At 39.2% G+C, this 14,384-nt stretch overlaps 1 protein-coding gene across 1 annotated transcript in view; it reads left to right on the top strand.

Moving 5' to 3' along the window:
* Positions 1–14,384, top strand: part of PDE1C (phosphodiesterase 1C) — a 477,912-nt gene that overhangs the window by 62,632 nt on the left and 400,896 nt on the right. The window lies entirely within an intron of this gene.

The raw sequence follows: 14,384 nt of genomic DNA, 5'->3' as shown, positions 1-14,384 counted from the left end.
ATAAAAATCCATTACTAGTTTGTCAAAGTTGCCAGTTTAAGTGTAGCAACTATTATTCTATTATTGGATATAATGAAAAACATGGCAAGAGCTGACACAGATTCTACAAAATGGTGAAATACCTAATACAGGCCCCATTCTGTTTGTCTAGGCTGGGATAATACTAATGTATCCCAGAGTGTATCCTAATGGATTGTTGAATGGACTCCTTAGCATCTATTTGCTAAGAAGCCAATCCAATGGCAGCTCTTTCTTCTCTCAGAATGAAGAGAATGAAATTTCTCTACACAGACATTATTGGAGAGTGTTCTGAAAATAGGGGCACGACATAACAGAGGAACTATTGAGTAGGATGTGGGTAGGGATTTCAATCATGTGATAAAGTTGTGCAAAATTTGATATTATTTTATTATTCTGTTTATATTTTATTTGTAAATGGCATGAAAAAATATCTTTAAAGCTGAGATAATTGATGATTGCAGTTCCCTTTGGAGTGCAATTTCTTTGGAGTCCTATGAGGACTGGAAGGCTCTCATCCTATTGTTAATAGGAAGGTAATAAAAACTCTGTTGTTTCATAGCACTTTCAGAATCGAAAATTCTCATTCTTTAGCTATTACTGTGCAGCAACAATGGATCACATTGTAAGAGAACTACCTGAGTTTGAATACAATAGTAAACTGCCTAGAATCTGATTAGTTGGTAGCATAGAAACCATAATAAATTGAGTGTTAGTAATAATAGCAATTAAAATACTGCTGGAAGTACTTTTTAGCTGATAGCTTCTCAATTATGCAGTGACCTTATTAACTCATCCTGTTTTGCATAATGCTATATAGATGTTTTTATTAGTAACATGGGCGAAGAAGTGTATCAAATTACTAAATTTGTAGATTTATACAAAATTACTGTATTGTTTGGACTATAAGATGCTCCGGACTCTAAGACGGACCTAGCTTTTGGGGAGGAAAACAAGAAAAAAACCATGCCTCTGCCTCCCAGCAATTTTCCTCCTTGCAGCAAACAGCAAACAGCCTGGTCAGCTTCAGCACAGACAGATTTAGCACAAGCAGCTGATTGGCAATTGGATGGGCCTCCCAGAATACCACAATTAGCTGTTCCAGGCTGCGGGAATTGCTGCCTATTACTGCCGCCTCCCATTTCCACCTCCGTGTGCCCCATTTTGGCTCATTCTAGGCAACGGGGATTGCCACTTCCACTGCCTATCCCTGCTGCCTGGAATGGGTAGAAAACAGGACATATGGAGGCTGAAAATGGGGCATGCAGAGGCTGAAAATAGGGTGTGTAGGTGGTGATAATGGTGGCGATGGACGGTGATGGTGGTGATGGGCAGCAGTAATCCCTGCAGCCTGGAACAGCTGATTGGCAGTATTCCGGGAGGCCGATCCAACTACCCATCAACTGTTCATGCTAAATCAAGCTGTGTTGAAGCTAACCAGGCTGTTGCTGTTTGCTGCAAGGAGGAAAATTGCTGGGAGGTAGAGGCCGGTGAGTGGGGGCCCGTGAATGGGTGGGGCTTCAGCAACATTCTCTCTATAAGACGCACAGACATTTCCACCCACTTGGGGGGAGTACATCTTATGCACCAAAAATATGGTAAATGGATACAATGAATTCAATAGAATTCAATATAATAAAGACAGGTATAGGATTGGAGAGGCTTGACTTGGTAATTTTACTTGTGAAAAAAATCTTAGAAAAGCTGATTTCAAAGTTAGTGATCAAACTATGTAAAAATGTGATACAGCTATAAAAAGACAAGTAAAAATTTAGGCTGCATCAATATATATATATGTGTGTGTGTGTGTGTGTGTGTGTGTGTGTGTGTGTGTGTGTATGTATATGTATATGTATATGTATATGTATATGTATATGTATATGTATATGTATATGTATATACCTAATCATGGGAAGCAGTTCCACTTTATTCTATGTTAATCAAATCTCACCCGAATTTGTAAAAGTTTACTTCAGACATTAAACTTGTGTGCAGCTAATAAGTATAACTATTTTAAAAATCTAGTTTTGGATAACTACATTTAGTTACAGATAGATACAGAATAATAGAATTGGAAGGGATCTTGCAGGTCATCTAGTCCAAAGTCCCACCCAAGCAGACCTTACACCACTTTTGACAGTTGGCAGTTAAGTCTCTTCTTGAAAGCTTCCAGTGATGAAGCTCCCACAACTTCTGAAAGTAAGCTTTTGCATTGGTTGATTGTTTTCACTATCAGAAAATTTCTCCTTATTACCAGGTTGAATCTCTCCTTGTTCAGTTTCCCTCCATTATTCCTTGTCTGACCTTCAGGTGCTTTGGAAAATAATTTGACCCCATCCTCTCTATGGCAGCCCCTCAAATATTGGAACATTGCTATCATGTCTTCCCTGTTCCTTCTCATCACTAGACTAGCCATGCCCAGTTCCTGCAACCGTTCATCATATGTTTTAGGCCTGCAGTCCCCAAATCATCTTGGTTGCTCTTTTCTGCACTCTTTCTAGAATCTCAGTTAAATTCCACTAACTTATAGCTCATAGTAATGGCTTCATTCTAGCAGCTTGTACCCAATGGTTAAATCAGTATTAAATCAGTATTGTCATAAAGCACAATGTTTGTGTGCTAAAGTTAAACTTTAGGCATATTTAATCTTATTTAAATATCAGACAGCAGATATAGTGCATGTCAGCGTTAATGAAAAGCTAGATGGACTTATAATCATAGCTTCTTGTATTTGCTTTTTTCATCTTCTAATTTATGGGATAAGTCAAGGTGTTAGTTTTGTAGAGCGTGATTCCATTTCACTTACTCCACAAAATTACCTTCTTTTCTTCCTGTGGGCAAAGCAAAAAGACCAAGGGGAATAGTTTTCTGTTGTTGGAAAATATTACACTGAATATACCCTAGTGAAAAAGATTATTGTTCCATTTTACAAGCAGACAAGGCACTGAACTTTGCCTGAGAAGAGCCTACTGAATTGAATTAACCATCTGGAGTCCTTATTTTTTTTATTCAAGTCTAATGCTTTATAATATAGTTATGAAAATTTGGCAGAATGGCTGATTTTAATCCATCATAAATTCATGCACTATTCAATTTGACAACAATAGTACTGACAATTCAAATTGGTAGTGGAAAGAAATACTTTGGTTTGAATTCAGTCCATAATCAATTTTATTTTCTTCACTTTTTTCTGATAACATCTTTTCCTCTCTCCCCAAAGGGAAAACAATAAGTGAAAAATCTGAAATGACACAAGCATTGAAAATTTTCCAGGATTTTGGAGAATGCTTGATTAATAGTTGGGAAGAGTAAAATGGTCAGCTTTGGGAGGAGTAAAAAAAAAATTAAAACAGTTGAACTGTTTTAGCAAAATTATTGCATTGACTTCAAGCTATTTAATTCTTTAAAATGTCTGAAGTTGAATGTATTTTCCTGATTAAGTTATTTGAACATCCAGGTGGTATATTTCTAGAGAAAAAAGACTCATATATTTGATCAGATGTAGAGAGCAAAAATATCACAAGCAATTTGAAAATTATTATCATGTTAGCTTTCTGGAAAGTATCATTGCATAATTACAGAGATCGTAGTTTGTCCTTTTGGAGAATTACTTTCTCAATTTATACTTGGAAAATGAATTTTAGTGGTGGTTGAAGACCCATTAGAAACCTGGAAACATGTGTCTGAAACAAGACGATTACAGGATTAAATTTTTATAGAGAAGTAGCACAGTGTAATAAAATGTACTTGCTACTGGTTCTTCAAAATGTTTCACGAATGCATACATACATAGAGAATTAAAGATTATTAAATGCTATATCAATAGATATAAAAATAATATGTGAATGCTTGAAGTCATTGTCTGATCATTATTACCTAATCAGTGGTACAAATTTAGCATATAATTGGAATTATACAAGTAAAGTATAATTATATACTTTACTCCAAACCAAATTGCATGCAATTTACATATGCTAATAATATAAATGTAAGAATATGTGTATGGAATGTCAATAGATCTATGTGTAGTGGGAAAGACTGTGCCTCTGTACATTGGGCCTACTCAGTATTTATTTGTCAAATTTATATGCTGCTCATTTTGCAGTCTGTAGTGTGCCATCCAGCTGCTGATGGGTAATAGTTCCAAGTTCTTCTACTTAAGAGTCCAGATAGCCAAATAGGTACAAAACTGCATACAACCTGGTGGATGAAGAGGCCCTGCAAAGATCCTTGATTCCCTCTCACATGGCATTTTCCCCCTCTCCTCTCTTTCTAACAGTTCCTGATCTGTGCCATGTTTTTCCAAAAGCTGCTCTCTCTCTTCCTGTATCTTCTTTCAGCTTCTTTTTCCCACCTCTTTATAACGTGGGTCTTCTTGCATTCGGTCTTTCTCTCTGCCTTTCTGTTTCTAACTCAAACCCACATCTGATCCTTACCAGCTTATTTGCTATCTTCCATTCTTTTACTGCCTTCTCACTCTCTTAACAACTTCCTTGCATTGTTTTCCCCAACCACCAGCATCACCACCACCCCTGTCTGATACTAAGAAGTCTTCACAGAGAGAACTCTATTGAAGCTTGGCCTTGCATCTGGATTTGTAGCAATTCTCTTTTAATTAAATGACAAAGATTTAATCTTTATTAAATAAAGATTAACAGAAAGAAATACCACATACTGCTGCACAAGAGTGTTGCACATATAGAACGTTGTTTGCACATTAGTTCTATACCCCTCCCCCCCACACACACTGAAGGAGAATGAAAATATCATGTCCTATAAGGATTGGCTGCTATTGTTATGGCCAGGAATGTGATATTTTTATCCAAACAAAGGTGTTGAGCTATCATTCACAATTAAAATTATCATGCACTGCAGATGATTTGTTATGACAACTGGGAGAATCCAGAATTCATCTGGGTGATTAAGCTGTTTTGCATCACCCAGGTTGGATGTTCAAGAGGCAAGATTTCAAGACCTGTGTGATTAAGGCAAAAGTTTATCTGTCCAAGTCTTTGATTCCATGTAGGATTGATCTGATGTTTGGGACAGGATGTGTGGGAAGGACAATAAAGACAATAATTCTCTTCTGTTGCCCCACAGTCACTTGGATTCATGGAGGCATTGCTGTACAAAATGCTGGAATCATATATGCTGCCACCATCATTGTCTAACTTTATGTCATAATATAAACATTATTTCCCTCTCTTGTTGACGCTTTAGTTATTAGATCTTGCCTTTCATTAATGTTTACATAAGATACCCTCCTCCCCCATTCCTGCATAATAACTCTGAGAGGTAGATTGGGAGGAGAAAGAGGAACTGGGGCAAAGTCAGCAAGTACTGTAAATGTTTGTGGTTGATAACTTTGAAGTTAGATCTCCCTAGTGTCACTCCAAAAACTTAGTAACTATAGTACTACACACGGTAATATTCAATTTTATGAAATTCAGCTCAATGACTGAATTGAGGACTAAATTGTCCTCTTATTTCTGTTGGGCATGAATCCAATGCATTGTTGCAGACACTTTCTGGCATCATGCCATATTATTTTCCCGCACAAAGATTCAAATATGTTTAATGAGCTGAACAATAACCAAGGGCTAAGGGCAAATTGTTTAAGAGATAAGAACAGAGTTTAGGGAATGGCCATTGAGAAACATTACTGAGATAAACAACCTCAATTTATTTTCAAGTAATTTTGCAAGAAGAGGAGAAATTGCTACAGTATTGGATGGGAAATATAATTTAGGGCAGGGGTTCCCAATCCCCGGTCCATGGACCGGCACCTGTCTGCGGCATTCCAGCAAAGGCTATTAAAGGCTTACATCAGTTTCCCAACCATTCTGGCTTTGTATGTGTGTGTGGGAGAGGGGATGGTTCCATGCGAGCAGCCAGCAAGCATGTGCAGCTTCATTTGTACAAGTGCCTTATACATGCACCTAACACTCATGCAAATGGAGTGCACATGCACATGCTCGTCTGCTGCTCACACAAGTGGGGTTGCATGTGCATGTGTGTGTGTGTACTTATTTGGATTTGGATTTTGGATTTTATTAGTATTTATAGGCCGCCCTTTTCCCTGAGGGGACTCAGGGCGGCTTACATAAAATAAGGAAGGGAGGGTACAGACAATAGACACAAACAATACATAGAAGTAAAATAGTAAGCAACATTCATTCATCATTCGGGTGGGGACAATTTAGCTTTATCCCCAGGCCTGACGGGCTAGCCAGGTCTTAAGGGCTGTGCGGAAGGTCTGGACGGTGGTGAGGGTACGAATCTCCACGGGGAGATCGTTCCAAAGGGTCGGAGCTACTACTGAAAAGGCTCTCCTCCGTGTAGTTGCCAGTCGGCACTGACTGGCAGATGGAACTTGGAGGAGGCCTAATCTATGCGATCTAATTGGTCGCAGGGAGGTAATTGGCAGGAGGCGGTCTCTCAAGTGGAATTATGGAATCTCAAGCCCCAGGTTTTCTAGGATAATGGAAGAACTTTATCATATAATGCTCATGTAAAGCAGGTCTTTTCTGGGCACATGTTCATATTACATACATCCCAGTAATATAGTCTCTGATCCAGAAAATTATTCCTCCTCTGTGTATAGATCCCATTTCCTGAATCAATAAAGAAAGAAAATTTATGCATATATGAATTATTAGAAGAGCAAAAAAGCAGAATAGGAAAGGTATTGATACTTTTGAACTTTGAGAATATTTTGGACACCCAAGAAAATAAAGTAATGGACCATTGAACAAATCAACCCTGAGTTCTCACTCAAGACACAAATGATTAACTCAAAAATCCTATTTTGAATGTGTGATGCAAAGATTTAGCTCTTTGGAAAATGTTTTAATGCTTGGAAAGGTAGAAGGAAAGGAAAGAGCAGCAAAGTTGATGGAGTTACAGTGCCGATGAATACTCTGTGGAAGACCTGAATTATCAAGTTAGGGATAGATCATCATGGAGAACATCTATATAGTCACTAGAAGTAAAAAAAATGTCTTGATGGCACATAATTAAATTAACCATTTATGCTAGAGCTCAGCAACCTTTAGGACTGGGCTCCTAAAGAGTTTTAAGGATATATACAAATCATATTTCCAGATAATCTCCAGAGAGACTTGTCTACATATTAAATGACTGTTATGATAGATGTAAGGGATGTGGTGGCTCAGTGACAAAGATCCTGAGCTTATGTATATGTAAGAAGCACCCATGAGACCCAGCAAGAGATAAGGTGCTGGAGAATCAGCCCCAGCTACTTCTCTCCTCAACAGAGGGATGAATGGAGGGAGCTGTATCAGAAGGATAAAAGAGCCACATGTGGCGCTAGAGGTTGCCGATCCCTGGCCTAAGTCATGGGTGTCCCAAAGGTGATTTTATTTTAAAAACAACCAGACTTTCTGATTTTTCTTTAAGTCATTTTGTTTCTCACACAAGAAGCTACTTCAGTTCTAACTCTTTAATGACTACTCTTCTTCTATTATAGAAACATTTTACAAGTATCTTAACACTTTATTTTAACTATGCAGACAAGAATTAATAGTAATAAGAACAAATTAGAAATTGATCTATCAAGATCTGAAAATTGAAATTGAAACGTGGCATGAATTGCTTATCAGCACATGGGTTCTCTCTCTCTCTCTCTCTCTCTCTCTCTCTCTCACACACACACACACACACCTTGTATAACAGTGTAACTGTGCTGTCCCCTCAAAGTAATGTAATGTACAGCCATTAATGCCTAAACTGCTGGCAAGATATAAATATTTACAAAATGTGAGGTGGTGTATTCACTTCTGTGATATACTGGTATGTATGTGTGTGTATGTGTATGTGTATGTGTATGTGTGTGTGTATGTGTACACATACTATATATGTATACGTATGTATGTATATGTATATGTATATGTATATGTATATGTATACGTATACATATACATGTACATACATACATACATACATACATACAGTTGTTTTAACAACAGTTTACAGCCACAACAACCTTGAAATGGGTGCTTTCCAGCATGTAAATCATTTCTGGGCATTTTGTACCACCCTGGGCCCAGGACCACATTTTGGCCACTGTTCAATTGGTGACCATTTACGGTACCAAGTGCCCTGCGATCTAAGGATCACCATTTGCAATCTTCTCTGCTGCTTTCCCAAAAAGTCAATGGGGAAGATGGCAGGAAGATTGCAAGTGCACCTTACCCAGCAGCCTCATGTTAAATAGAAGGCAAGAAAAAACTACTCTGAGGCACTCCCCTCCCCCAAATAATAGGGGGCATGGGCTGAATCTCTCATCTTCTATTAACAGTGACTGCAACTGATGCCAGACAAAGGACGAAAATTGGGATATTTCAGTATTGCTCAGGAAGGAAAGAAGTTTGGGACAAAATCTAGGCAGCACTGAATATTCCAGTATTATAGTTGGAACTCCTGTTTGCAAGCATTGGTAGCCTGTATTGCCAATTTGTTTAGCTCAGTAGCATCACATTAATTGCTGTTAGGTTTGGGATTCTAACATCTCCAGTCAGCATCTCTAAGTAGGTACCAAGTGACAGTCTTAGGGGTGGAGAATGCTGCCGGGTGCATATCTCCCTCGTCTCTCCTCCTCGCTCTCTTTTGGCTTCAGTGCTGTGTACATTAGGAGATGGTGTGAAGTCACTTGTGAGGATTGCCAACAGGAGAGATTCAAAGGAAGCAAATTGCTGGCTCAGAAAATCTCATATCCCACAAAGGGAGATTGCTGCTATTAGAAGTGGAAGGGGTTGCTGCTGCTGCTTGAAGGTTTTTCTGGAAATTTCATCATGACAGAACCCAGCAACCGAAAAGAAGGATTTAAAAAATGCAGGAGTGCCACTTTCAGCATTGATGGCTACAGCTTTACCATTGGTGAGCAATTTGCTGGTAGGATGTGTATTTTAGCAATCCTTTTTGTTCTCAAATCAGAAATCGAGATTGAGGGAGGGGTATTTGGAGTTGTGTGCCTTTTGATCAGGGTAGCTGTCCTGGAACTTTTACTTTGCTTACCCTCAGTTGATGCTTGGTTTCTTTTCTTTTATGGAGGAAATGTGCCTTTTTGAAATCCACATTTCCTTTTCGCAGGGCTTCACTTCTGTTACCCTATCTCAGGAAAGCCTGTTTTTTTAGGATCACATGTTTCCAACTTCTCTGTTGTTTTTCTGTCCAACAAGCTCAGCAAAGCAGAAGCCTTGAGTATGCCCCAAACTTGTTTGCTTACCTTTCTGGAGTGTTCACAAAGCATTTAAGCACACAATCTCTTCCAGTTTCACATTTTGAATGAAACACTTTCTGAAATTACCCCTAGAATGTGTGAAGAGGTTAAAAAGAAAAAAAAAAAGAAAAGGAAGGGAAGACTTGCTGCAAACAATGTCACTTCTTTGAAGGTTAATGATCAGATCTGTTTGGAAAATATATATCTGATCACATTATTACCCAAGATATGTAGAATGTTTTTTTTAAAGTTTTTATTTTATAACATTCAAAAATTCCAATTTTAATTGAACCATGTGTTGTCTGGGTACAAATCATTTTAGGAAATAATAATCTAAGTGTTCACAACAATATTCCTTGCATTAATATCAATAATGATAATAATTGTTTAATCAAGTTAATATATCTTCTTTATATCACTGATCCTTTCATATATTTCCCTGTTTCCAGCTCCTGTTTTTGTCAGCTAGCCATTGATAAAATAAATCCCAAATCAAAAAGTATTCAGTTTCTTTCTTTTCCTTAATTATAAGTGTTAGCCTATCCACTTCTGCACATTCTAATATTTTAATATGGCGGAGTATACAGACAGAGATGAAAAAATGGGAGAAATTGCACTTATCCTTGCTGGGTAGGATAGCGGCAGTGAAAATGAACATCTTACCAAAATTTTTATTCCTTTTTCAAATGCTACCTATACTTAAAAAAGATGTGAATCTTTTAGAATGGCAGAAGGGTATCAACAAATTTGTATGGGCAGTAAAGAAGCCGAGGGTAAAGATGAAAATAATGCAAGATGTACGCGAGAGAGGAGGCTTGAAATTACCTAACCTAAAATTATATTATGATGCAGTGGTGCTATCCGCAATTAGTGATTGGACCCATTTAACCAACGATAGAATACTGAATATCGAGGGACACGATCTGGTATATGGTTGGCATGCTTACTTGTTATTCAACAAAAAACTGGATAAGAATTTTAAAAGTCATATCTTAAGAAATGCTTTACTGCGGGTTTGGAAAAAATATCAATATAAACTAAATGACAAATTACCCATGTGGGCAATTCCTAGACATGCAATTGAAAATATGAATATAGCACAAAAGCAGGATAGAACCACCTACAGACAACTTCTCACTTTGGAAAGGGGGTTTTTACAACTAAAATCTTTAGAGGTATTGAAAGAGGAGAGGGTAGTTCAAACATGGTTCCAGTATGGCCAATTATAGGCCAGGTGGAAAATAGACCAAAAAACTGGTTTTATCCAAGTTGAGGATAATTTGTTTAAACAAATAAGAGATCAAAGTTTAATGCATATAAAGAGGATATATAATGTACTAATACAGATGGATTCAGAAACAGAACTAGTTAAAGATTGTATGATAAAGTGGGCTCAAAATATTGAAGAAACAATAATGTTGGATACATGGGAAAGAATATGGGTAAGAAATGTGAAGTTCACACAAGCACAAAATCTGAGAGAAAATTTTTATAAGATGTTTTATAGATGGCATTTAGATCCTAAAAAACTGGCTTCTATGTACCCGAATGTACAGCGTAAATGTTGGAGATGTGGTTCTCTCGATGCTACATATTTTCATATATGGTGGACTTGTCAAAAGGTTAAGGCATTTTGGATAAAAATGTGGTGGATTATGCAAAATATTTTTAAAAGAAGGATAAAGTTTACTCCTCAGTTATTTTTATTAGGTATATGTACTGAATTTACAGCGGTAGAGACTAATTTGGTTCTGCACTTAATAACGGCAGCAAGACTGTTGGTGGCGCAATACTGGAAGAAGGAAGACTTGCCTACAACTCAAGAGTGGACATTGAAAGTCACAAACCTAGCCGAGATGGCTAAAATATCGGCATATCTTAAAGACCATTCAAATGAGAGATACAAACGAGACTGGAAAAAATGGATTGACTATATACAAAACAAATACGGGACTAAGAAATTACAGATAGCTTATGCTTAAGATTAGGAATAATCTAAACTGCTTAAAGTTCGTGCAACAGGAAGAAGCTGAGTTTAATGCAGGGATGTTATTAACTTCTTTTTTTTATTTCCTTTGTCTTAATGGGAAGTCGGGGGGGGAAGGGAGGTGGGGTGTTAGGGCGGAGGGGGGATATATAGTATGTGTTAGATTTTATAGTAATGCGATTGCACTTGTATACTGTTGCTCGTTAATTCCACTGTAAAAATAGGACAAGCTGAATATATTAATAGATAGTAGAAATACACCGAAGGGAGGAGTAGAGGGTTAGAAGAAAGAGGGGTAGAGAGAGTGTGAGAGAGGACGGGAGGGAGGGTGAGAAGAAAGGGAGGGAGTGTACTGGGAGAGAGGAGTGATAGAGGGGGAGGGGAAGTAGGGTAGAAGGGAATGTTGGAGGGAAGAAGGAAAGTTGGAGGGGGCGAAAGAAAGGGTGTATGGAGGGTTGAAGTGGTACATTGGGTTTGTATTTTGGGGGGTATTGTTGACAAGAGGAATGGCTGTGTTTATTGTTTAATGTTATATGGCCCCGATTATGCACAGTATATATGTGACTGTACGAAATGAGAATGGAAAAATAAAAACACATTTACATTTCAAAGCAGTTTTCCATTCGTCCCCCTCTTTAATTCTGACCCTATAGTATGCTTCCCTCAGGTCCAATTTAGTGAAAATCTGGCCCTTCCCCAGTTGGGCCAGCATGTCCTTCATCAGTGTAAGGGATAGAGGTTCTGAGCAGATAAGCAGTTTAAGTTTTTGAAATTCACACAGAATCTGAAGGAGCCATCTTTCTTTTCTCTGAACAATACTGGCGCAGCTACGTTGGGCCTTGCTGGTTCAATGAAACCCCTTTCTAAGTTTTTATCAATGAATTTCCTCATTTCTTCCATCTCTCTAGGGGTCATTGAATATATTTGGGGCTTTGGAAGCTTCACCCCAGGTAAAATATCAATGGTGCAATCTGTGGGTCTGTGATTTTTCACTAAAAACATCCTTGAGGTCCCAATATTCCTTTGGAATTCTTTCCTCCCCCTCAATTTTCTCCTGCCCCCTGGCCGCCAGTGTGGGGGCAGTAGTATCAGAGCCTGGAGCTTCAATCTTCCCCTCAGGGGATGTGGTTGTCCGAATTCGTAACCACCCTTCTCTCCAGTTAATGCGTGGGTTCCATCTATGGAGCCAGGGGAGTCCTAAAATAAGGGGCTGATCCATTCCAGGTGCCACAATAAAAGTTATCATTTCTTGGTGGGTACCCATCCACATCTCGATGGGCTCAGTAGAAAAATGAGCAGGACCGCCCCCCCGCAATAAAGCCATCTATTTGGCAAAAAGCAATAGGGATTTTTAAAGCTTTTAGTTTCAAGCCCAGCTTCTCAACCATTTCAGGGCTTATCATGCAGCGGGAGCAACCAGAATCTAAAAGAGCCATAAATTTTTCTTTTGCACCAGAAGAGGGCACTGTAAGCTCAATGGGAATAAGCATGGGGCCAGAGTGGTAACTTACCCAGCGATCAGCATCTTCATAGTCACTATCATCAGATGAGCTGGGACTTCCGTTTCCCCCCTCCTCTGGCTCAAAGCGGCGGTTTCCTTTCGCTTGCCTGGAGGCTTCTCAGGTTTCAAGGTGGTTTCCTTTCTCTTGCCTGGAGGTGCAATCTGTGGGTCTTTCCCTCTGAGGGTGGTGGAGCAGAGTGTGTCAGCTTGACTCGGCAATTCATAGCACGATGCCCCTCCTTCCCACAGAGGAAACAAGCGGAGGACTTGGGCTTGCCTGCAAAACCTCCCCTACCCCCTTTTTCACTCTTTGGCAGGGGGTTTTTAGGGTGTGTGTGGAGGGGATGTCTCAACTTCTCTCTCTTCCATGCAATGAAGCCTGGTTAAATCAAGCTCGATATCTGCAGCATTCTCATACCAAGGCTCCAAGCGGCGGGGAATGCGTCTGTTTATGCACTGCTGGTAAACATCTTTATCTAAGCCATCTGCGAATCGATCCAACAAGGCTTCTTCAGACCATCCCCTCATATAGGCCGACAACTCCTGGAATTCCTGCACATATTCAGGCACAGTCTTTTTTCCATGTCTGAGGGTCGTAAATTTTAGCCTAGCTCGACGCTCAGTGAGGGGGTCGTCAAACCTTCTCCTCATTGCCACCATAAAGTCATCAAAATTCCTCAGGAGAGGGGAGTTACTATTATGTAATCTGACCATCCAGTCTGCTGCTTTCTGCTCTAGGGCCATTAACACTATTCTCACTTTAGATTCATCAGAGTCCAAATCAGGCCCATATATTTGCATATAATTCCAGACCTGAATAATAAACAACCCCAGACCACTGGGCTCTCCATCATACTTTACGCTTAAGGGTGGGACCTTAGCATCCGGCGTCGCCTGCCCCCCCTGCTCTCAGAATGTCTCTAGCCGCAGGGGGAGAGGTCGGTGCTGGGTTTTCTTGCGGACATCCCCCTTTGGCCCCTCCAGTCTCCCTTAAGCTATGCAACGGGTACCTTTTTTCCAGTTCCTCTGCTGGTTCCCTTTCCACAGCACTCTCTCGAATCCGGCGTTCACTCCATGCCTCTTCGAGGAATCTCATAGCTTGGGACATTTTGTAGTCTTCCTCCCTAGAGCCACTGGTTTTTTTGGTCCCCTTCTCGTGACTCCAGTTAGCAATTCCTCAGGTTCCTCTTTCTGTCCCACACCCCAAGTCCACCTGGGTCGAACAGCAGGTTCCTCCACTCTCAGGTCGGCTAGCATTTCTGATAAAGATGGTGCTGCCGTTGCACCCATGTCTTCTTCCTGGTCGCTTTCGATGATAATTTTTTTTATTTTAAACACATAAACACATCAACAAAAACAAACACATAACTTAAAAACAACATAGGAACAATAAGTTCCATCGTATATCATACAGCAGTTCCGAATCGGTTTCTTTGCAGTTAGTGTTTTCCCTACTATACATTTCTATCTTTCATTCATAATCTCCTTATTCGTTATCCATTTGTATGTACATTTCTTTATTTATTTAAACTTAGCTACTTACGACCAGATATTATTTACCTATATTATGCTATATATTTTTACTGTCATTTGTTCTCTTACATACAGATTATAGATATACATTCACATAATTATTC

Source organism: Thamnophis sirtalis, unplaced genomic scaffold (genome assembly GCF_051295495.1).
Source record: "Thamnophis sirtalis isolate CommonGarterSnake01/CBP01778 unplaced genomic scaffold, rThaSir2_p1.2 scaffold_4, whole genome shotgun sequence".
In the NCBI taxonomy this organism is placed as follows: Eukaryota; Metazoa; Chordata; class Lepidosauria; order Squamata; family Natricidae; genus Thamnophis; species Thamnophis sirtalis.
This window is presented reverse-complemented; position numbering and strand designations above follow the sequence as displayed.